The sequence below is a fragment of the Budorcas taxicolor genome, chromosome 21 (genome assembly GCF_023091745.1).
Source record: "Budorcas taxicolor isolate Tak-1 chromosome 21, Takin1.1, whole genome shotgun sequence".
In the NCBI taxonomy this organism is placed as follows: Eukaryota; Metazoa; Chordata; class Mammalia; order Artiodactyla; family Bovidae; genus Budorcas; species Budorcas taxicolor.
The window spans coordinates 26,356,836-26,382,186 of record NC_068930.1 but is presented as its reverse complement, the minus strand read 5'-3'; the positions used below and the strand labels follow the sequence as shown (position 1 = coordinate 26,382,186).

At 49.5% G+C, this 25,351-nt stretch overlaps 1 pseudogene; it reads right to left on the bottom strand.

Annotated features, from left to right (window-relative positions):
* The window catches only part of LOC128066827 (elongation factor 2-like), a 191,122-nt pseudogene extending 166,438 nt beyond the window's left edge, over positions 1 to 24,684 (bottom strand).
* Positions 24,685 to 25,351: the final 667 nt, after the last annotated feature.

Genomic DNA, 25,351 nt, shown 5'->3' with positions numbered 1-25,351 from the left:
GGCCGTGTTTGAGCACAGACAAGCTCAGAAAGATTGTCTTTCCTCATCCCCGTAGGAAATTGGGAACAGTATGTGTTAATATTTTTATTTTTAGAGCAAGTTGTCAGGTAAAAATGATTTTTCCTTATGCAACAAGTTGACTTGATGTAAATGGTAAATTCTGTCCATCAACTTGTCAACAGTGAAAAACTTTCAAGATGTATAAGTAGAAGTGAAACTGGAGAGTTTACTACGTGTAAGGATCTTGTATTTTAATTTGAAAATCATTTTATTTGCATAATCATGCATGTAATCTGTATATAAAATCATCCATGACACATAAGGGGAGAAGAGCAGTAACTGTGAATTCTAGGTTAAGGCAGCACATTGACCTGAATCCAGAAACTCACACAAAGCTGGTGGAGAAATTCATCAAGTGATGCGTTTGTACATACACAAGCTTAAAACAAAATGAAAAGTTCAACTCAGCACTTCATCTGGTCTGGAGACTTGTGTTTAGAAACTCCAGCATGCTCGTGAATCGCTGTTTTGGTTATACGGGGTTCCGGATTCCCAGTGGAAAAGATCTGAGGCACTGACGTGCATCTCTGCCCTGAGAGCAGGGAAGGAAAAGGTGGTCAGCTTCAGGTATCTCCTCACAGGGAGTAACCTCCCAGGACCCATCAGAATGTTAGAGTAAATAAGTCAAATCAAACGTGAATGATGAGGGGCCACTTTGTAAGACTCAATGATAAGTTATTGTAAGTTTGAGACTATTCCAAAGAGGGAAAGCTGAACCTTTTTGCTGAGATGTTAATTGAGCAAGTCTTCCTGGAATTTGCTGATCGTGACACAGAATGCAAGCCCACATTTGCTGTCCAGACATGTTCCTCTGCTGACAAAGGCAGGTGATGATTTTATTCCGTTTTAGGTTGATCCAAAAAGACAAGGAGAACACGGATCAGCGGGCGGAGGGGATTGAGAGCAGGGTGGGCAGTGGGAGCTTCCGCAACCTTCGCCGCTTTAAATCCTCCGACTCCCTCAACCTGGATTTCGCCTCCTCGCATGCCGGCTCCTTCCCGCCCAGCAGAGGGCGCTCCATGCCCGAAAGGAGGCAGCCCAGCCCTGAGCGAGAAGAAGACAAGCTGGGCTTCATGACTCTGGTATGTGTCTGCCTCCTCCCTGCCGCGTCCCTCCCCGAGCACACTGGTTTTCTTTTGTTTGTTTGTTTTTTCTCTTTTTACCCAGAAGAAAATCAGGTACGTTTGCTACGCTCAGAGGTCTAAGATTTTTAAAACTGCCTAGTCTTGAATCGGGCTTCCCTAGTGCCTCAGACGGTAAAGCGTCTGTGTGCAATGCAGGAGAGCCGGGTTCGATCCCTGGGTTGGGAAGATCCTCTGGAGAAGGAAATGGCAGCCCACTCCAGTATTCTTGCCTGGAAAATCCCATGGACCGCGAAGCCTGGTAGGCCACTGTCCATGGGGCCACAAAGAGTCGGACACGACTGAGCAAAATCATTCCATAATCACACAGCGACAAATGAGTCTTGATATTTGGACCCCTGGCTTAGAAATCTCAACTGGTCTGCTGGCTGATGCGCCTGGCCGCACGCTCAGGCCAGCTCTGCGTGTGAAACCAGGTTCAAAGCCCGGTGCCCCAGGGCCCCAGTGAAGAAGTCTGGCTTCCTCACTCTTCCGAGTCTGAAAACGGGATGACGACCTAGGGCTTTCGGTGACAGAGTGTGCGGCTCTAAAGCACATGTTCCAGCTTTCTTCCATGTTTAGCTTAGGTTTTGCGAGTGCATTGCTGTTTACCCCATGAACTCACGTTTACAACACTCTGCTTTGTAACTGCACTTGTATTTTCACTTTTTTTTGGTTACCACCCGTTTCATGTTAGCTGCATTGTTAGTCGGCATATAATTAAATTAACTGTGAATCATTTAGCGGCATGTGAAGTGGTAACTAGTCCATTTTGTGGTCTTTGGAGACACTGTTTTTATAATTTGCATCGTTGGGTAATTAGTTGATATTTAAAATTCTTTGACGATTTCTCTGTAGTTTCACGATTGATTTCTTTCCGAGTGTTTGTAAAAGAACAACAGTTCCGTATATTTTGTCCTGCTGTTGGAGTTCTCTGACGGTGTGTCTGCTTTCATCATTGGTTTTCATTTCCTGGCTCATCCTGTTGTCTGCTCAGCGGTTGTCAATCCAGACCCCAGCTTCCCACCACTGCCCCGCCTCGCCCCGGAGGCTGCAGTTGACCCATCCATCTCCCCTTCCCCGCCCTCCCACCTGCTCTGGTCATAGCAGTGCTGTGGTCCACAGCAGGCGTCCCCTTAGTCGGGTTTGTGCTTTGTCTTCATGTCTCATCAAATGGTGTTTTTCCCCATAGCAGTAAGTTTGAATTAGCGTATCACTATGCAGGTACAAGCATAATGTAGATGGATCCTAAACCGCATATCATGTGTCATTCATAAATGAGATTATCCTTACCTAAAGAAATGATCTTCTTAAGTGTAGAATTAATGGACTTTTGACACAATATCCTTTCTGTGTTGGTGCTTGTTTTTAAGACTATAAATCTCATCAGCTTTTGCACAGTGAATGTCTCTATTAGACTCTTTAAAAAAGCATCTTGTATGGTTAATAAAATATAAAGACTGCACCTGCTATTATGCTAGCTTTCTTTCTTACATATTTTCACAGGGAACCTGCTTTAATACATTTATTTTGAGAACTTTTAAATCAAATTCTAGGTAAGCATTTTATGTTCATGTCCAATAGATGGTTCGATTTGTTCAGTGTTCAAATAGGTATTATGGTAACTTCCTCATCAGTTAAATTACTATTTCAAAGTATAACATGTTTTTTATGAAGAGAAACTAACTTATAGAGAAGTTTGGCTGAGAATAGACAACTGTTAAGGGCCTTTATTGTACAGAATGCTGTGCTTTAATAGATCATGATGTTGTAATAGAATTGTATCTTCCTGAGTAATAATTTATAGTGTTTCTCTAGTAAATCTTGAATAGCTTATTTAATTTCTGTGGTCAAAAGAAATGTTCTGTTTCCAGTTACATGTTCTCTAAATGTTCATCTCACTTATATGTTTGCCATCATTTTTGCTATACTGTGTTTGTCTGTACTGATTCTTGAATTTTTAGCTTCAAAGTCGCAAGATATCTGGTTTCTCTTCATTTCTTTGCATCATCTATCAGCCTAGTGATTTAAGGAAGCATTGTCGAAAGGTAAACTATTTAGTAATTTAGCATGCCTCTGTTTCTCTGTGAAGTAGTAGAGAGTCCTTATCATTTTACATGAATGAACACTGTGTGGTTATGTACTGGTGAATAACTGACATTTTCATGGAAGTAATGAAACTCACCCACCACTGGGTGCTGATGGTTCTGTTGGAAATAGGTCATTTGTTGGGACAATTGTAACAGTTTGCCTATCTCCCACTTGTTTGCCTTCTAATCATCTCATGCTTATTTATAATAGAGATAGTATTATTTATTATTTTAAAATTTTTCTTTACTTATTTTTTGGCCATGCTGCACAGCTTATGGGATCTTAATTCCCCAACCAGGGATCAGACCAGTGTCCGGGCAGTGAAAGTGGCAAGTCCTAACATCTGGACCACCGTGGAATTTCCGCTTAGAGTTTTTTTTTAAACAAATGACTGAATCAGAGCCATAGAAGTTAGATTTGGGGGAAGCCAATTTAATGACGGTGGGTAGCAGTGTGCAGGAGACTCTGTGCGCCAGGCACCGTGTCGAGTGCTTCCCGAGTCTGTCATCTAATCCCGCAGACGCCGGGTGAGGTCCAGGCTGCTGTTATCCCCATTCAGCAGACAGGGACACTGAGGCTTAGAGAGGCCGAGCACCGTGCCCAGGCCCCCACACCCCAGCAGTGTGGTTTGGACTGGTCTGATCAGAGCCTGGACACTTCCTGTGGTGCCGTCCAGCCCGCTTTGCTCCAGAGGCTCTCGTGTCCATCACGGCATCCCCGATGGAGGGAGCATCAGGAGGGAGCTCGCTGCCTCTCCCGTTTGGTCACTTGGTTGAGCCCCTGTTGTTGGAGTCCAGTGCCCCGAGGGCTGGCCTTCCTTGTCCCTCTCCCACTCCCAGCCCGCCGATGGAGCACTCCTGGGGCCTTCCTGCAGGACTCGGGCAGCCGTGCTCCAGTTCAGGCAGCTCAGTGCCCGGGAGCCCTTCTGCTGGGCACAGCAGAGCAGCGCCATCACCTTGGGGTTGGTGCCCTGGGTGTGCTGCTCGCCCGCTCTGTGGCCTGCTTTGCCCTCGTGGTAAGTGAGGACACGGCACTGCCCATCCTAGTCATGTGGGCACCAGTGGGGCGGCTCCCATCCTGGGGGAGGGCGGCCAGGCTGCGGACCCAGAGCCTTCCTTAGGAGGAGGCCCGGGGGAAGGGGCTGGCCGTGGTCCCTGACTCTAAGGCAGGTGTTTGTCTCCACTGAGTCCATAGTCAACCCAGGTGTGTCACTTCCCTGCTCTGTTCTTTGTTGTTTTCTGATTTTTATAAGTGCTTATTTTAACTTGAATTTGAGATTGATCCCTGTTCAGTTCCATGTGGATAATTTCTAGCCTTTTTAGCCTTCTGTTGCCTGAGGTTTCTTGGTAGAGGTCAGGGGAGGGTGCCCAGTTTATCCAGCTGCTGTTAAATGAGTTCAGCTATATTTTGCACTAAGTCACTTTGTTGTCACCAAGCTCCTGTGGGGCTGCACGGGACCAGTATTCTTTACAGAATCCCATTAAAAAAGGACTGGTTAGTTGGTTAAAACAACACACTCATTGTTTATAAAAATACTTGCCATGCATGTTTCCTCAAACCTCCCCTGCTTGACCACATACCCAAATGTATAAGTGAGACCTGTCTGGACGCCGAGGGGTTCATCTGTTCCCCACACTGTTGCCACCAGTGTCTTTCCTATCTTCAGACCCAGGACTAGCGGAAGAGCTGGGAGTCCAGGCGAGATCATCTTTTTCCTTTTTTTAATTAGTTTATTTTTTAATGGAAGGATAATTGCTTTACAGAATTTTGTTCTTTTCTATCAAACCTCAACATGAACCATCCATAGGTACACATACATCCCTTCCCTTTCGAACCTCCCTCCCATCTCCCTCCCCATCCCACCCCTCTAGGTTGATACAAGATTATTTCTTAGTGAAGACCTAGGAGAGCTTCATGTAAACCCCAGGGAGCAAATGACACTCAAACTGGGCGTAAGCACTTCAGTGTGTAGCCCCCGGTCTCTATGTTACTGAGAAATACAAGCCAGACACATGGTGTTCGCATGGAGGGCTTAGGTACCTTTTCTGTGTTTCACTTGTTGTCCTGGGCTCAGTAACCTGCATCATCACTACAGATGATCTTGGGTGGTGGTACAAGCTGTTTCCTTTCCTCCTTCAAATCGAAAGGTCTGGACGGCTTTGCTGAGAGGTTTCTTACTCTTGCTAGTGGTGCTTCTGAGCAGCATCTGGCGATGAGCACAGTCCTTTCATCAGGGCAGTTCATGCCATGCAGGGTTCTCGGTGCTGGCGTGGCTCTGCTGTCCTGCCTGGCAGGGCCATCTGTTCACTGGATTTCAGGGAGTGCAGAGCCCGGCTGCAGGGAGGCTCCCGTCCGGGGTCTCTGCAGTCAGTGGGGTGCTCTCGCTGCTCCACGGCCCTGCTTCTCTTGAACAAACAGTCCTTTAAGATGGCATTAAGCTAGAACAAGGCATTTTTTGTACTTGGCGGATAGCATAGCTAATATATTTTCAAGTAAGTTTCTGGTTATAATGTAAAGCCTGTGTGATTGCCTTTTTCGACACAGTCTATTGTTAGCCAATTTTATACTTACCTCACTCCCTCAGCTGCCAGCCATACAGGAAGAGGTAGAAGATGACACCATCAAATGTGAAACCTCGACCTCCGCCTCGCTGCGGTCCTTTCGGCTGGACCGGCTCACGGGCTCACTGCACACAGCCAGCGATGAGGATATCAGGGACGCCCGCAAGTAAGGGGCCTGCTCGCCTCGTCGTCAGTTTCAGGAGCCCTGTGGCTCTTGTCTTGAAAGAGTTGCAAGGATGGTTGTAAAGGAATCCCACTGGATTCGGTGCCTGTGTTTAGTGGTGAACTTCAGGTGCTGGGGTAGAAGAGCTCAGTGACCTCAGTGATTTTAGAGAACATCTGTCTCTGCGTGTTGACTCCTGTGGGAGGTCTCTTCCTGCTCTAGCTAGAGGTCTGCCAGGCCTGGGGCGCGTTCCTGATGGTTACGGCTGCGTGCCTCTCGGCTTTGCTCTTGAGGGTCCCTCCCTTTTCCTCAGGGGTCTCCTCTCAGGAGACTGTCTGTCCCCTCCTGTGACTGACACTGTCCTCATTCAGACCCCCACCTGCTGAGCTCCCGTCGTGAGCCAGGCAGCACTCGATGGAGGGCACATGCGGTCACCTGCCCAGCAGCCCTGCACAGTGACCGTCGCTCTCCTGCCACGGCCGAGGACGGTCACCCTGCAGGAGGCGGGGCGAACTGCCCAGAACTGGGGAGCTCGCCTTCTCTGGGAGCGTCGTCACCTGCCGAGCAGAGACCCTGAGGGAGGGTCGGGGCGCCCTCTGCACCAGCTCGTCTGGAGTGAAGACCTCCCTCCTTGGGGGAGGGCTCCAGTCAGAGAATCTCAGCTTCCTGGGGCCATTGGTTGTGGCTGGAAGCCTGCATCGCTCGTGTGGAGTGTGGTTGGTGAAGGAGACTCCACTATCTGCTGCGAGGTTGAGGCGTGGGTGTTGCTAGGTGTCCGGTTCTATCCGTAGGTCTTATGGAGGGGTGTGTGTTTGCACAAGGGTGCCAGTTAAAGGTCATTTTCTCTCCCCGAAGCGCAACAGGCTCTCAGGACGGTCTCGGGAGCAACCCCAGCAACAGCAACAGCAGCCAGGACTCGCTGCAGAAAGCCCCAAAGAAGAAGGGCATCAAGTCCTCCATCGGTCGTTGGTTTGGCAAGAAGGGAAAGGGCCGGCCTGGACACACCAGCAAGGAGGCGTTAGGACCAGGTGGGTGCTTCACCGTTCAGAGGGAGGAGGGTCTGCGTGTATGTCCCTTCTGTGTCTCCCCCACTGTCCCCACGAGGCTGCTGTCACTCACGCTGGGTGTCCTCCTGGGAGGAGCGGAGGAGGCGTCTGTCTTCTCTAGGGTCCGAGATGATCAGATCAGTTGATGAGTGGATGGGTGGACGGGTGGATGAACAGATGGTTGGCTGGATGGGTGGGTGAACGGAGCATGGAATGAGTAAAGCAGATGCTTACTCCGATGAGAAACGTATTCTACGAATTGGGTTGAGTAGGAGCCGGGCAATGACTGTTTCCTCCAGAACAGTGACAAGTGTTTGGAAACGGCCTAAGTGCTCATCAGAGAGGAGTGAGGTACAATCTGTGGGCACCCCACAAGGAACAGCATCCCCTCCTTCCTGCCACTTTCCCCATCCCCAGGAGCTCATGAGGGATTCTGCCCATGCCCCCCACCCCAGCCCACAGCCACGCAGGTCCTCCTGGGGTCTCCTCATCACACAGTGTTATCATCAGGCCCCCGTCTCGCTCGGCTTCATCTCCTTAAGGACAGGGTATGTTCCTGCCTCTTCAGCCAGATATTTGTTGAGTGTCTTCTTTTTGCTGGGTGTGGGATTTACAGGGTGAGTAAAACAGATGTGGTCTGGAGCACAGTGAAGGGAGAAGAGAGAAAAAGGAGCGGATTACTCAATGCTATCCCTCTTGTTAGTAAATACAACACTGAGCTGGATGGTGCATTGATTGTATACCAGATGCTGTGTGTGCCCCTTACCAAGCAGGTGCTGCCACCTCCCGATTTACAGGGGAGCAGACAGTGATGGTCACGCGGTGAGGCAGTGGTGAGGGCAGGTTCACATCCACGCAGTGGGACCATGCACTTTGCCGAGCCCCAGCCACCTCTCTGGTGGATGCAGCAGGAATGAGATGGTTCTATGGCATCACTGATTCGATGGACATGAGTTTGAGCAAACTCCAGGAGACAGTGAATTACAGCAAAGCCAGGAGTGCTGCAGTCCACGGAGCGGCAAAGAGTTGGACACAACTGAGTGACTGAACTAAAAGCTGAGTGTGTGCTCAACTGCTTCAGTCGTGTCTGACTCTTTGTGACCCCAGGGACTGTAGCCCAGTAGCTCCTCTGTCCGTGGGATTCTCCAGGCAAGAATACTGGAGTGGGTTGCCATGCCCTTCTCCAGGGCATCTTCTCAACCCAGGGATCGACCCCACATGTCTCGTTATCTCTTGCAGTGGCAGGCAGGATGTTTACCGCTAGCGCCACCTGGAAAGCCCCAGGGAACGCTGACAACTAGGAAATGCAGAAAATCAGGGGGCTGCTCCTAAGTTAAACTGGAAGAGCAGCAACACAGGATGAGAAGAGGAAAACACACGAAGAGCGACAACAGTGCCGACAGAGACAAGCCGGGATGTGTTCACCCACAAAGAAAATATCTGTGCCATTCGGAGGAGGAGCCCGCCAGCCCTTGGAGGGACAGTCGGAACTGGAATGAAAACCGAGGCCATGGTCAGCAGTGCCCACCCACACGGCCAGGGTGGCGTGGTGTCACTCACCGGCTTCCTGTGTCCCCAGAGCTGCTGGGGTGACATCTGAGTGCTGAGGCCAGGCAACGTCCCCAAGTGAGCTAAGGCATCCCTGCTCTCCTTCCAGTGCTGCTGTGGGGCTCTCTGTGGGCGGCCACCCTCATCGCCTGCTCTGCCACCTGCTGGGGCTCGGCTGTCCCCCTGGGATCCTTTCAGCCCTTGAGCTTGGATGTTCCCAGCCCTCTGCCACGCCGGACTGGGACGCAACTCAGGACTTGGGCTTGAGATATCAAGGAGACCGTGAATCTGGAAGGACACAGCCCTGGGGCCCTGGAGTGAGCATGTGAGAAGAGCAGGAGAGCAAAGCCCCCTCGGGGAGGCAGCAGAGCTGGGGAACGTGCCCACACCCACCGCTGCCTCCGGCACAAGTGCCTCTTCTTTGCCTCTCCTTGGCCTGAAACAGACCCCAGCTGCTGCTGCTCCGCAGGTGATTCCTAAAGATGCACATCCTGCAAGAGCTATTGTCCCGCTGCTCTGGGGCTGCCCAAGTGTGCTCAGGAGCGTCAGACAAGTGGGGCTGCCACGCCTGATGCTGGGGGAGGGCCTGATGCTGGACTAGGGTCTGATGCTGGGGGAAGGTCTGATGCTGGACTAAGGCCTGATGATGAAGGAGGGCCTGACGCTGGGGTAGGGCCTGATGCTGGAGGAGGGCCCTGATGCTGGACTAAGGCCTGATGCTGGGGGAGGGTCTGATGCTGGATGAGGGCCTGATGCTGGGGGAGGGCCTGATGCTGTGGGAGGGCCTTATGCTGGTGGAGGGCTTGATGCTGGGGGAAGGCTTGATGCTGGGGGAGGGCTTGTTGCTGGGGGAGGGCTTGATGCTGGGGGAGGGCCTGTTGCTGAGGGAGGGCCTGATGCTGGAGGAGGGCCTTATGCTGGGGGAGGCCCTGATGCTGGGGGTGGAACATCTGATGCTGGGGGAGGTCCTGATGCTGGACTAAGGCCTGATGCTGGAGGAGGGCCTTATGCTGGGGGAGGGCCCTGATGCTGGGGCGGGAACATCTGATGCTGGACTAGGGTCTGAGCTGGGGGAGGTCCTGATGCTCGACTAAGGCCTGATGCTGGGGGTTAAACGTCTGATGCTGGTGGGAAGGTCTGATGGTGGTGGGCAGCCTGCTCCCAGATGTACACAGAGTTGTGATTATAAATCTCTATGAGAAATCTTTTTTCCATACTTTCCTGACCACCTTGCTATGTTCTTTTTTTCTGAAGCATAACTGCTGTGCAGTATCGGTTTGATTTCTGCCGTACAGCAACATGCATTCGCCATAGGTGTGCGTGTGTCCCCTCCCTCTTGAATCTCCCTCCCACCTCCCCCTGCTACATTCTTGTTTCTGTGGATATATGAATAACAAAGACTGTTGACCAAAATAACATGAAAAGCTCCCACACACAAGCGTGCACACGTACACTCCCTAGTGCATCATTCGCGTCCACGTCAGGGTTGCCCTCGGCCACCCCACCCTGGGATCCACGGTGAGCCTCGACACCTGCACTTTGTTCCCACCCTCGGCCCGCTGCCCACGCCTCAGCAGCAGAGGGGCCCCGTCCCCGCAGGTGCTGAAGTGATGGAGTCCCTTGTCTCCAGATCCAAGGACATGAATTCCAGGTCGGTTGTCCTTTGGGGACACCTATACTTCCGCCTTCTAGCCTTTCCATTGTATCCATCCGTTTCTCTTAACAGAATGTCCGTGTGATGACACGGGCTCCCATTACCAGCTGTGGTCTGTTCTCATTGAGAATACAGCTTACCCTCGGCACTCTTTACTGGCAGTGGGAAATTTTGCTTCAGTACTTTATTGAAAGAAAGCAATAAATAATACTGTGATAAAAAATAGTTCAAAAGTAGACTGTACATACTTTGTCACATATTCAGGAAGTTCACAAAAGATAGAAAATTAGAATGTTAACAATGAATTGTACAAGGAAAGGCAGAACACACATGTAAGGAGACATGCTGTCTGTGTCTGCTGAGATATCAGCTGCATAATAAGGCACCATGACCTGAATGCATCTCTTGCTGCCTGCTTTAATGTGCTGCTGAAAAAGTAAAAGTTACATTTGCTACTTATACTATCCAAAATGGTTATGTCATCAAAATCTAGAAATGTATGCCTAGGTCCATTCTTTAAACATGTTTACAAACAGATGTAAAAAGATGATTTACATCAGAAAAATAAGGTCTTTGTCAGAGCTGCACTGTGCTGTCTGTCTGTCAGGGATGTGGCGTCCTCACTGTCCAGCTCGATGGCTCCACAGCGGGTGCAGGGCATCGCGATTGGTCCTCAAACAGTCTCACCAGAGAGGAGGGATCTGGGTCCACAGAGACTGGGTTACAGGAGAGATTTTCATAGTCGTCTCCTAGTTATCCTTTCAGCCCAAATTTCATTAGAAGCTCACAGTTAACACCCAGTACTTTTAAATGGCTTCACGCTGCAGACAAAAAGCAGTTCTTCCCAGAAACAAAGTACAGTTTAGGTCAGTCGTTAAAATACAACAATTGGTTGAAATTCAGTTTGCTCATTTCAGAGTGATTGTTGGAGAGCTTGGTTACATTCTGGAAGGATAATGCACACCGTGTCATGATGATTTTACAATCGCAGTAAAACCCCTTCTCTCATGGCTTAACATTTAAAAATTAAACAAGAATAATGACAATAAATGCATCATTTGCAAAAGCCCTATATTTGTTCATAGGATTTATACAGACAAGTATTACAGTACAATCATTTGAAAGACTAAAATCAGGTATCAGAACATGAACTGATCTGAAAGGATATTCATAGCCTGGATAGACAAGAAAAAGGAAGTATATAAATGAAGTCATAAGTTTACATAAATATAAGAAACATTAAATTTTAAAATATTTTCTCTATGGTATTCATGAATTTTTCCCTAATGAAAAACTCTAATAAAATATCTTATGGTCCATATAACAAGTATTGACAGATTAAAGATTGCATCAAGTTCAAAATGTAGCCTTTGTCGTCTTCTGGACACTGTATAATCACCTACAGAAGTAGTGCGGGTAAACTGGAAACAAACACATAGACGAGTCAGTCCTGGGACGGCAGCTGGTGCCCGAGCCCCTCCTCTCCAGACACCCCACCCCTCCCCATTCTGGGCTTCAGCTGCTTTGAGAATTCAGAGAAATGTGAAGGACCAAGCAGATCAAGGAGAGAACTCTGTGGCTGACTTTATTCTGACATATAGCTAAAAGCTGCTGGTAAAAAAACTTAAAACCCAATCCAGCTTTCTAGCTGAGACGTGAACAGGACAGAGCAGACAGCCTCCTGCTCTCAGAGTGGCTCGAGCAGGGCTGGGCTCCCGGGCTGGACCCACCAGAGGACCGCCCAGAGCCTGCAAGGGAGGGTGGCCCCTCAGCGGTGGCTGACCCCCAGATGCCAGGGCACTTCTGTGTTAAACACTGGCCTCTGGATGAAGAGGCCCAGGGCAGGGCAGCCCTGTGAACCCTGATGCTCTGGGCCCTGTTCCCTCCGAGAACGTGCACGCAGGGCATGGCCAGCAGCACTGCTGCTGTGGGAGGGACACCCGTGTGCACGGACGCCAGGGAGACTCGGGCCATGTTTTACAGGATAGGTAAGAGCACGTATTAGTGGAAATTACCCTAAAACTTGGTGTTTTAAAACTACAGCCTTATTCTTGTTGTCCAGTCACTCAGTCGTGTCTGACTCTTGGTGACCCCGTGGACGGCAGCATGCCAGACCTCCCTGTCCTTCCCCCTCTCTCAGAGTCTGCTCTAACTCACGTCCACTGAGTCGGTGATGCCATCCAACCATCTCATCCTGTCGACCCCTTCTTTTCATGCCTTCAATCTTTCAAGCATCAGAGTCTTTTCAAGTGAGTCGGCTCTTCCCATCAGGTGGCCAAAGTATTGGAGCTCCAGCTTCAGCATCAGTCCTTCCAATGAATACTCAGGGTTGATTTGCTTCAAGATTGACTGGTTTGCTCTCCTTGCTATCCAAGGGACTCTCACGAGTCTTCTCCAGCACCACAGTTAAACAAAGCATCAGTTCCTCGGTGCTCAGCCTTCTTTATGGTCCTACTTTCACATCCGTACTTGACTACTGGAAATACTATAGCGTTGACCAGACAGATCTTTGTCAGCAAAGTGATGTCTCAGTTTCTAATACGGCATCTAGGTGTGTCACAGCCTTTATTACATCACCATTTCTCATGGTTCAGTGTAGATTGGTTCTCTGATACTGAGTCTCACCAGACTGGGGCTGTGGTCCCTTCAAGGCCTGAATGGAAAGGACGTGCTTCCAAGCGTACACATGAGGTGGGGGCTGGATTCAGTTCTTGGGGGCAGTTGGCAGGAGGCTGTCCTTTGTCCTTGTGACGTGGGCCTCTCCGTTTATTGTTTATTGTGATGTGGGCCTCTCCATTTATTGTTTGTTAGTCACTCAGTCACGTCAGACTCTTTGCAACCCCATGGACTGTAGCCTACCAGGCCCCTATGTCCGTGGAGTTCTCCAGGCAAGAATACTGGAGTGGGTTGCTATTTCCTTCTCCAGGAGATCTTCCCAACCCAGGGATCAAAGCCAAGTCTCCTGCATTAGCGGGCGGAGTCTTCACGGCTGAGCCACCAGGGAAGCCCAGTCCTCTCCATATGTGTGTATGTACATGCTAAGTCGCCTCAGCTGTGTCCGACCCTTGGCAACCCTGTGCGAGGCTCCCTCTGTCCATGGGATTCTCCAGGCAAGAATACTGGAGTGGATTGCCATGCCTTCCTCCAGGGGATCTTTCCAATTCGGGGACTGAACTGGCCTCTCTTGGGTCTCTAGCAATGGCAAGCAGGTTCTTTACCCCCAGTGCCACCAGGGAAGCCCGGGCCTCTCCATAGGGCTGCACAAAACATGGCAGCTTGTTTCATCAGAGCAAGTGAGCGACTGGAGGTGGGGGAAGTCACCATCCTTTTACCCTGATCTTGAGACATTCCACTGCTTCTGTTGATCCATTTCTCGGTATTTTGTCTGAAATTCTGACAGGTCTGAGATCCTACTTCTGAGTTAACGAGTTACCTTACCACAGTTATTTATATGAGTCTTTATGAGTGTGCACGTATACCTGGGTGGCATGTATTTATACCAGTATGCAAGTGTATATGTATGCATACAAACATACATGCTAGCCAACTGTATACACACCAGCCCGTCATGAGATCTCTGGATCAAGCATCAGACTGTTTCATTGCCGAATAAACTTAGCCCTGGTTCCCCACAGGGGGAGAGGGTAGAGGCATGTGTACCTGTGTGTGCAATGGGGTTTATGCATAAATTCCAGGTTATGAAACTCAGAGCTTAAATAGATGGCTGACGCATCTGCTCCTGCTCTCCTCCTCAGTAGGAAAGATCCTGTAGTTTCTTCTGGAATAGAAACAAAGCCTCTTTCGGAGGAAAGAAGCCTAGAATGTGAGTACATGGCCCTGATTGGCAGGGGACAACCTCTAGCCCCTACAAGGCAGTAGCCAACCTCTCCCTTCTAAGGCGTGTCAACCATTTGTGCTTGTTGCATGCTAAGTCGCTTCAGTCATGTCTAACTCTTTGCAACCTATGGACCTTAGCCCACCAGGCTTCTTCGTTCATGGGATTCGCCAGGCCAGAATACTGGAGTGGGTTGCCATGCTCTCTTACAGAGGCTCTTCTTGGCCCGGAGATGGAACCAGCATCTCTTAGGTCTCCTACATTGACAGGGAGGGTTCTTTACCACTAGCACCACCTGAAAAGTCCTGTTAACCCTTCAAACAGCCTTTAAGCAAAGTTGGCCACAATCTTTGCTCAAAGAACTTAAACTTTAAGCAAATCTGAAAAATGTCATGTCCATTTTATAAATTGAAAAGAATAGGATTAAAGGCCAGAAATTTGTCCCCAGTAGTAAAGATAAGCAGGGTGCACACAGTCTCTCTGCCTGGATATTAAACATTCACTCTATAGAATTTCATTAAATACATATAAACTTTTAAAGATTCTTTGACATCCCCCAATAGTTTGAGTTGGACAAATAGAAAATACAAAACTCAGTGTTTGGAATAGATTCCACAAAATCGTGAAGTGACTTTTCACCCATCCCTTTCCTGGGTCCTGAGTCATCTTGGCCTTTTTTTTTCTTGACTCCTCAGACTCGGGTTCTACCGTGTCTCAGCACTTGAGTGTCTTCCTCTGGATTCTTTTGTCTGTTCTGTCCTCTTGGGCACACCTCATGCTCTCCCTGCTGAATCACAGCAAAAGGTCTCTGGCTTTGACAGCTGTTTCTGTCCTCCATTATGCTACCATCCCACAGGAGTCTGGAATCTTCCTGATGCAAACCACTTCCCAGGATTTCCACCTCTCCCTCCCTGGAGAGTGTCCAGACAGTGTCTTATGAAGCACTTGGCTTTTGCTCCATTCTCTGAGTTGCTGAAACCATTTCCACACAAACGATCATTTTAGTCTACCTCTTAGCCTTGTTCAATAATCATGGATTTGAGAGACATTTGGGCTTCCTCGGTGGCTCAGATGATGAGGAGTCTGCCTGCAATGCAGGAGACCTGGGTTCAACCCCTGGGTTGGGAAGATCCCGTGGAGAAGGGAATGGCAACCCATTCCATTGTTCTTGTCTGGAGAATCCCCTGGACAGAGGAGCCTGGCAGGCTACAGCTCGTGGGTTGCAAAGAGTTGGACACAACTGAGTGACTAACACGCATATAGACATTTATGTGACAAAATGTTTTTGTAGTATTATTCAAATGTCAAAAACTTCAAAATAATCAAAATGTTCCCAGTGGGATTCTGGTTAAGTTACTGGTGTTAGACCCATACAGTATGTTAGGGAGTTATCAAAAGTAACATTGTAGCAAAATAATTAGTGAAATGAAAAAATGTTTAAAAAAAGGTGTTTAAGAATGTTTAGAGGGAAAAGCAGGATTATTAATAGTAGTTACCTGTGGTGGTTTCAAGGCAGGTGCGCAAATTCTTTGATCTTTTTCTTTCAAGATACATAGCTGAACATGGGGTGCAATTAGTGACCCATCTGTAATCATGAGGACATGGCAGAGGTGGCTATCCATGAGCAGCTGCTAAAACTAGGATCTTTCTTCCAGATCGAAGGGCCAGCAACAAGCGATCACAGCAAACAGTTCCTCAGGACAGTGCGGTAACCGTCTTTTAGGGCACGCAGCCATGTCAAAGGGGTCCCTGTCCACGTAGGGCATTAGGCCCAGAGTCAAAAGCTAGCTCCCACAGCCTCCCTCTGAAGGCGCACAGGTCACTGGCACTGGAGAACTCGTTATTAACCAGACTTTCAAGGGCCATCCACCAAACCCGCCTGTTCTCATTGTCCCCCAGGCAATGACAGAGTCCATGGGGAACACGTCTCTGCAGACAGCATTGTCTGCGATCTTCACTTGAAGTGTGTCCTCAGCGACACGGTTCCTAACAGCCACATCATGGTGGATGACTTCCCTGCTGGACAGATGGCTCATTCCTCAGGCAATCTGAACAGTCATGTGAACCAAGTCTTGTTGAGACACCGCCCGTGGATTATGGGCCTCTACTAATTGGCGCTGCCATGAAAACAATCTAAGATTCCCCCAGTTCATGTAAGCCAATATCCCCAAGGGCTTTTCTCCTTCTATACACACCCTGGTGACAGGAAGAAGATTTCTGTGATGAAGACCGCACAGCTTACAGCTCTCAGTGAGCATCATTGTCACCCGAATTTCAGAAGCTTGATCTTTATCCGTCTTTACAAATACTTTCTTTTCTTTATCTGGATCTTTTCCTTTTTTTCCTTTAGCCACAGACTTTATTGCTTGAATATTTGCAACTATTATTCTATACACTTTTAATTTCTTCCAAAACTCTATGCTCCATATTTGCTAGGTCACTTCACTCTCCGTTTTATTCTACATTTCCATCAAGCAGTGTTTCCCCGAATCACAATCTGCCTGGTTGTGTATTGTTGCTGTTCAGTTGCTAAGCTGTGTCTGTCTCTTTGTGATGCCATGGACTGTAGGCCACCAGGCTCCTCTGTCCCAGGCAAGAATTTCCCAGGCAAGAACACTGGAGTGGGTGCCATCCCTTCTCCATATTTGGATCTTTTTCATCTACTAAGATCCCATGGAAAATATGCTCAAAATACCTTATTGAAGTCCATCTTTTAGAATTATCCTCTCCCTGAATATTGCAATATCCTTCACCTGAGCGCTGGCCTCCGAAAGAGTGACACTTCTCAGGTCGTTCTTCTGTCTTCTACCCAGCTTGAGTGAAAATAAACACAAAACACCAAACTCTGTCGCTATGTCAGATACGATATCGTCAACACGGTTCAGAAGTGACAATGCAAAACAATTTTTTAAACAAAAGCATGTTCATTATGCAATCTGAGACAAAGTGCAATCAGGAGGGAGCCTGATTATACTTTAAAAGAAAATGCAGTCAGGAGTGAGTCTGGAATCAGAAGCAGCTTTGGTATTTGTTGGACTGTGATCCTCAGCCACTTTTGCCTAAACACACAGAATGGATGGGTCTGGTGCCCTGTGTGCTGGGCTGCAGGCCCAATTTCTTCACACAGGTCAGATGAACTGGGCCCACCACCCCTGTGCTCAGTGGGCAAAGCTGAGTCGCTCTCTTGTCCTCATGGGGCTAGCGGGAGGGACTGACTGAAGACAAAGTGCCATGGGTTACACTGCGGAGGGGTGTGATGCAGAAGGGTGCCGATTTTATTGATGGCAGCCCCATCCACTTCTTCTTCCATCTTCCTGGCTTCCTCCAATTCTCCTGGATTTAACACCAATTAACCTCAACTTCAACCCCTTACCTAGATTTCTCAAGAATTTCATCTGTGTATAAATAGGAAGAGGAAAAAAAAAATAAAACAATGAACCTTTTTTGCTGTGCTCAAAGACTCAGCATAAAAATCCTGTTTTTAAAACAGAGTATAGCACCAGAACACTACACCTTATTCCCTTTCATTTCCTTTTATAATAGTTGAAAATAACACGAGGTGCTTTGACCGAAAGTCAAGCTTGTTCTAGACCTGTTCAGTTCAGTTTAGTCGCTCAGTCGTGTCCGACTCTTTGCGACCCCATGAATTGCAGCACGCCAGACCTCCCTGTCCATCACCATCTCCCGGAGTTCACTCAGACTCACATCCATCGAGTCCGTGATGCCATCCAGCCATCTCATCCTCTGTCGTCCCCTTCTCCTCCTGCCCCCAATCCCTCCCAGCATCAGGGTCTTTTCCAATGAGTCAACTCTTCTCATGAGGTGGTCAAAATACTGGAGCTTCAGCTTTAGCATCATTCCTTCCAAAGAACACCCAGGGCTGATCTCCTTTGGAATGGACTAGTTGGATCTCCTTGCAGTCCAAGGGACTCTCAAGAGTCTTCTCCAACACCACAGTTCAAAAGCATCAGTTCTTCAAGGCTCAGCTTTCCTCAAGGTCCAATTCTCACATCCATACATGACTACTGGAAAAACCATAGCCTTGACTAGATGGACCTTTTTTGGCTAAGTAATGTCTCTGCTTTTGAATATGATATCTACGTTGCTCATAAATTTTCTTCCAAGGAGTTAGCATCTTTTAATTTCATGTCTGCAGTCACCACTTGCAGTGATTTTGGAACCCCCAAAAATAAAGTCTGACTCTGTTTCCACTGTTTCTCCATCTATGTGCCATGAAGTGATGGGACCAGATGCCACGATCTTAGCTTTCTGAATGTTGACCTTTAAGCCAACTTTTTCACTCTCCTCTTTCACTTTCATCAAGAGGCTTTCTAGTTCCTCTTCACTTTCTGCCATAAGGGTGGTGTCATCTGCATATCTGAGTTATTGATATTTCTCCCGGAAATCTTGATTCCAGCTTGTGCCTCTTCCAGCCCAGCGTTTCTCATGATGTACTCTGCATAGAAGGTAAATAAGCAGGGTGACGATACACAGCCTTGACGTACTCCTTTTCCTATTTGGAACCAGTCTGTTGTTCCATGTCCTGTTACTTCCTGACCTGCATATAGGTTTCTCAAGAGGCAGGTCAGGTGGTCTGGGATTCCCATCTCTTTCAGAATTTTCCACAGTTTATTGTGGTCCACACAGTCAAAGGCTTTGGCATAGTCAATAAAGCCGAAATAGATGGGTTTTTTTGGAACTCTCTTGCTTTTTCCATGATCCAGAGGATGTTGGCAAGTTGATCTCTGGTTCCTCTGCCTTTTCTAAAGCCAGCTTGAACATCTGGAACTTCATGGTTCACATAGTGCTGAAGCCTGGCTTGGAGAATTTTGAGCATTACTTTACTAGCGTGTGAGATGAGTGCAATTGTGCGGTAGTTTGAGCATTCTTTTCCTTGCCTTTCTTTGGGATTGGAATCAAACTAACCTATTCCAGTCCTGTGGCCACTGCTGAGTTTTCCAAATTTGCTGGCAAATTGAGTGCAGCACTTTCACAGCATTGTCTTTCAGGATTTGAGATAGCTCAACTGGAATTCCATCACCTCCACTAGCTTTGTTCGTAGTGATGCTTTCTAAGGCCCACTTGTCTTCACATTCCAGGATGTCTGGCTCTAGGTGAGTGATCACACCATCGTTTTTATCTTGGTCGTGAAGCTCTTTTTTGTACAGTTCTTCTGTGTATTGTTGCCACCTCTTCTTAATATCTTCTGCTTCTGTTAGGTCCATACCATTTCTGTCCTTTATTGAGCCCATCTTTGCATGAAATATTCCCTTGGTATCTTTAATTTTCTTGAAGAGACCTCTGGTCTTTCCCATTTTATTGCTTTCCTTTATTTATTTGCATGAATCACTGAGGAAGGCTTTCTTATCTCTCTTTGCTCTTCTTTGGAACTCTGCATTCAGATGCTTATATCTTTCCTTGCAGATGGTGATTGCAGACATGAAATGAAAAGATGCTTACTCCTTGGAAGGAAAGTTATGACCAACCTAGACAGCATATTCAAAAGCAGAGACATTGCTTTGTCAACAAAGTCTGTCTAGTCAAGGCTAAGATTTTTCTAGTAGTCACGTATGAATGTAAGAGTCAGACTATAAAAACAGCTGAGCAGAGAATTGATGCTTTTGAACTGTGGTGTTGGAAAAGACTCTTGAGAGTCCCTTGGACTGCAAGGAGATCCAACTAGTCCATTCCAAAGGAGATCAGCGCTGGGTGTTCTTTGGAAGGAATGATGCTAAAGCTGAAGCTCCAGTATTTTGGCCACCTCATGCAAAGAGTTGATTCTTTGGAAAAGACCCTTATACTGGGAGGGATTGGGGGCAGGAGGAGAAGGGGACGACGGAGGATGAGATGGCTGGATGGCATCACCGACTAGATGGATGTGAGTTTGAGTGAACTCCGGGAGATGGTGATGGACAGGGAGGCCTGGCGTGCTGCAGTTCATGGGGTCGCAGAGTTGGACACGACTGAGCGACTGAACTGAAATGAACTGAAATGAACTGAACTGAATTGAACTGAAGAACCAACGACTGAAAGAAAAACTTTACAGAACTTAGAACAATTTTGGATGAAGGAATTTCTTTTAAGTTCAGGTATTGTTAATTTACAATAATTTGTTTGTTTAAGGTGTATAGCAAAGTGATTCAGTGATTCAGCCTCTCAGGTGCTTCCTTGGACAAAATTCACTCCCTTTGGGAGGCCCGTGGGCCATGCCCTCAACTCAGAACAGCTAAGAATCCTGAATACGCAAAGCAGCATGTGGTGGTGCTTGTGGGGGTTTTTAGACCGAATAAATTATTCTAACATGATACAAGTACCAAGCCCAGAGGTCAAGAGAGGATCTCATAACCTATCTTCAAACAGAAGGCCCTGCTCCCTTGAATGTGGGTGCGTGAAACAGCGCTTGGGAAGGAAAGAGGTGTGTCATGAATATTTTGCCTGCAGAGGACAAAGTGGTGTGTAGAGAGGATGCGCAGGCACGTCCCAGGACACTGAGCACACGGACACAGTGACTGGACTCTCAGCCCTGCTCTTGGGCATCGCACTGTCTCCACCGCTGACACAGGGGGAGTAACTCACCCGTGTCCTGGAGAGTATGGTCACATGACCTGAACCTGGCCGATCGGTGTGTTCTATCCCTCCTGGCCACCGTGACTGGCTCAGGACTGGTGCGGTGACCAATCGGGGCCCAGGGCCGGGCCTCTCGCTGGAAGCAAGGGAAGAGGAGCTCGCCTTCTGCCAGAAGGGGTGGGGCTGGGTGAGGTCAGGCTCCAGCAGTGGGAGGGGCGTGAGGTCAGCCTGGGGCAGTTGGTGACCTTCCTGAGCCCATGAGGGCAGAGCTGCTGGCCTGAGAATGAGGCCGTTGCTGAGCCCAGGGGTTGAGAGCGCCGGTTCCTGCTGTGGTCCCGGAGCTCCACCTGAAACCGGAGGGAAGCGGTCTGCCTGTGAGTCCTCTCCTGCTTGCCTGTCAGCTTGTTTGAACCATGTTGGGTTTTCTGTCCAGCTGGCTAAGTGGAGACCCTGGAAATGCAGCTGTGTGGGTTTTGGCTGGCTTCAGGGAAGAAATGCCAGATGACACTTGGAGACGCCAGTTTAATCTGGATTCAGGTCGTATCTCTTGAAAATGAAGTGAAAGTCCCTCATTCGTGTATGATTCTTGCGACCCCATAGGCTATACAGTTCATGGAATTCTCCAGGCCAGAATACTGGAGTGGGTAGCCTTTCCCTTCTCCAGGGGATCTTCCCAGTCCAGGGATTGAACCCAGGTCTCCTGCATTGCAGGCAGATTCTTTACCAGCTGAGCCACAAGAGAAGCCCATGACTACTGGAGTGGGTAGCCTGTCCCTTCTGCAGTGGATCAGGATTCCCAACCCAGGAATCAGACCTGGGACTCCTGCATGGCAAGAGGATTCTTTACCAGCTGAGCTATCAGGGAAGCCCAGTATCTCTCTTTTTTTTTTTTTTTTTTCCACCATGTTGAGTTTATTATTCCAATGGCACTAATACAGCTGGAGGTGCTCAGTGACACTGTGCGGGCGGGGTTTCCTGCCTTCTAGCTTCTGTCCAAAGAGAACATCTACCCGCTTGTTTCTTGCCCCTACTGGAGGAAAATCCACTAGGGGCCATTTACCCAAATAAACCTCTTAATGTGTTTATTTTTAACTTTTTGACATTAAGTTTCCCTCTCAACAAAAAAGTATTGGTTGTCCCATCCCCTACCCCATTCCCACCGGCCAGATAAGTCCCTGCTCCGAGGGCACTTGTTGCCCCTAAAATCTGGAAAGAAATATCGAAAGAAACAGCATCAAGTGTTCATGTTGAGTGATGGCACGAAGTGGGCCCCAGAAACCTGTCAGGCAGAGCATTACTGGGTCTGGACAGCCTCGAGGTGTTGTGGAGAATGTGGGGGCTTGTTGCTGTGGTCACTTGTCCCTGGGCGCAGGGGCCGCGCCAAGTCCCACCCAGTGGCAGGCTAAGCAGAGGCCGCCTACAACTTGTCCAGGAAGTTGTCCAAGGCTGGGATCCCTTCCTTCAGGCCTTTGCGCTTGCGTGTCTCCACCACCACCTGACTGGGGCGGCTGGTGTTGTCAAAGGGGTCACCAGGCAGGATCTGCCAGTGGTCGAACACACACTGGGGGAAGGCCTGGCCACCCGTGTTGGACCTCAGGTCAGCGGTGAAGCCAAAGGACTCATTGACAGGGAGGTAGGCCTTCACAACAAACATGGGAGTGCCGGCCACCTGGGTCTCCTCAAAGCCGTGGCCCCGCTTTCTGTTCAGGACACCGTAGATACCACCAACCACTTGTTCCGGACACTGGATCTCCACAAGATAGATGGGCTCCATGAGCCGGGGCTGGGCAGTCAGCACACTGGCATACAGGCAGCGCCAAGCTGTGGGGATGATCTGGCCACCCCCACGGTGGATGGCATCAGCGTGCAAGCGTCACATCATGGACGTCAAAGCGCACGCCCCGCATATTCTCCTCGCACAGCGCCCCCTCCTTGGTGGCCCACTGGAAGCCAGCCACCACACTGTCCTTGATTTCATTGAGGTACTGTACACCCTTGGTGATGTCCGTGAGGATGTTGGGGCCCGTGCCATCAGGGCCGAAGCACCAGATCTTATGGGCCTCAGCCACGTCCCACTCGTACTTCTCAGCCAGGTAGCGGGCCCGCTGCTTGAGCTCCTGGCGTGCAGACACCTCGCCCTTGTCGATGTCCTCAGCCAGGCCATCAGGGAAGGGCCGCGCCTTCATGTAAAGCCTATTGTGCTTGTTGGGGGACTTGGACAGGCAGAGTATGTTCGACTCCTCACTGACAGTCTCCCGGTATGAGACAACTGGGTCAGATTTCTTGATGGGGATGCAAGCATGATCCTCCTCCAGGTCCTTGAGGCAGATCTCCAAGTGCAGCTCCCCAGCCCCTGCGATAATGTGCTCCCTGGACTTCTCGATGATGCACTGCAGCATGGGGTCCGACTTGGCCAGCCGCTTCAGACCTTCCACGAGCTTGGGCAGGTCGGCCGGGTTCTTGGCCTCCACAGCGACCCTGACAACAGGGCTCACGCTGAACTTCATCACCCGCATGTTGTGGGCATGCTCGAAGGTGGTGATGGTGCCAGTCTTCACCAGGAACTGGTCCACGCCCACCAGACCCACAGTGTTGCCACAAGGCACATCCTCGATGGGCTCCACGTAACGGCCCATCATCAGGATTGTCCTCTGGATCGGCTTCAGGTACAGGTCCTCCTTCTTCCCAGGAGTATAGTTGGGTCCCATGATGCGGACCTTCAGGCTGGTAGACACCAGCCCTGAGAAGACCCGGCCGAAGGCGTAGAACCGACCTTTGTCAGAGGTCGGCACCATTTTGGAAATGTCCATCATGAGAGGGCCTTTGGGATCACAGCTTTTAATGCCCATGGCTGCCTCATCGTCTGGGGGACCCTCATACAGGAGCTCACAGCGGTACTTCTGGGCTGTCCCAGGGGAAGGCAGGTGGATGGTGATCATCTGCAGCAGGGCGTCCCCAGCAGGCAGCCAGCGGCGCATCACAGCCTTCAGAAGTGGTTTGCCCTCCTTGTCCTTATCTTCACTGTCCAACTTGATGTCCAGTTTTTCAATTAGTTTTGCCGTCTCCTCTTTCTTGAAGTTCATGATTGCATCAAACACCTTGAAGATTGGGTCCAGGATGAGCTGGCAGAACGTCCGTGGCAGCTTCTTGCCATCAGGGCTATTGGCTGACTTGCTGAACTTGCCAGTGGCTGGATCAAAGCACCGGTCTCCCCACAGCTTTTTCATCATGTCCTCCACCTTCTTGGCCCGCTCAGCAGGCCCTAGCTGTCCCTCGCCCTTGGCGGCAAACTTGGCCACATACATCTCTGCAAACTGCTTCAGGGTAAAGGCCCAACCATGGAGACCAGATCCAAAGCCAACAGTACCAAGGACGGGGTCAATCCTGATGTTGCCCATGGGGCCGCTCTCGCCCTCGCCGTAGGTAGAGATAATGACGTTGACATTCTCCACGATACGCTGGAAGGTTTGGTAGAGCTCCTCAGGCTCCAGCTGCAGCTCAAGCAGGGCCCGGTCCATCTTGTTCATCATCAGCACTGGCTTGATGTGCTCAGCGATGGCCTGGCGCAGCACCGTCTCTGTCTGCACACACACACCAGACACACAGTCCACCACCACCAAGGCACCGTCAGTGACACGGAGTGCGGCTGTCACCTCTGAGGAAAAGTCGACGTGCCCAGGGGACTCAATGAGGTTGATGAGGAAGCCAGAGCCATCCTTGCTCTGCTTGATGAAATTCAAGTCGTTCTCTGAAAGCTCGTAGGAAAGGGAGATGGCCGTTGACTTGATGGTGATGCAACGCTCCTGCTTGTCCTTCCGGGTGTCAGTGAAGCGGGTCTCCCCAGCCCGGGCAGAGGCGATGATACCCGCCTTACACACCAGGGAGTCTGTCAGAGTGGACTTGCCATGGTCCACGTGGGCGATGACAGACATGTTCCGGACGTTGGCCTTCTTGTCCATGATGGCCCGGATCTGGTCTACTGTGAAGTTCACCATGGTGGCGGATGGCGGTGGATTCTCCCAAGCAGATCCGAGCGAGCTGGGTTGCGCCGAGCAGCCCAGTATCTCTTAAGGCCAGCTATTCATTGATATCTCTTAAGGCCAGCTATTAATTGTAGGATTACCCTAATTAGTCTTCACAGGATTAAGGTAGCAACCTGCTAAGGTAGCAATCGATGTCTTTTTTCTAGAGGACAAAACTGGGGCTCAGAGAAGCGGGTAACAGGTAACACAGCTACAGCAAGGAAGTGTGCACCTAGACAAACTCCCCAGATCCTGCTGTTAGAACCCAGGGAAGCCATATGGTGTGGCTTGTCCATGTGACAGGGGCTAAGGCACCCAGCCCACACTGGATACTGTGGGGACCTGACTTGGTAACTGCCGTCTGGAAGCTCTGAGACTCACAAAAGCAATTTGCACTGAAGAGAGGAAGGACACCTCCCTTCATCCGCCCCGCCACACCCTCCGGGTTCTCCCATACCCTGCCCCCTTTCTCTTGCTTTGTGAGGGAATAAGAGTCACACTCATGTGACCACATTGGCTGTCCACTGTTCACGAGCTACCAAGTGGAGCTGCTACAGGAGAGGCCATGAGCCTTTGCCCCTGAGTACCTCTCTTTCCTTTGCACTGTGGGAGCCCTCCTCCACACCTGCACACCAGAGGCCTTTTCTGAGACACGTAGGGACCCTCCCTCAGTTTGCAACAGG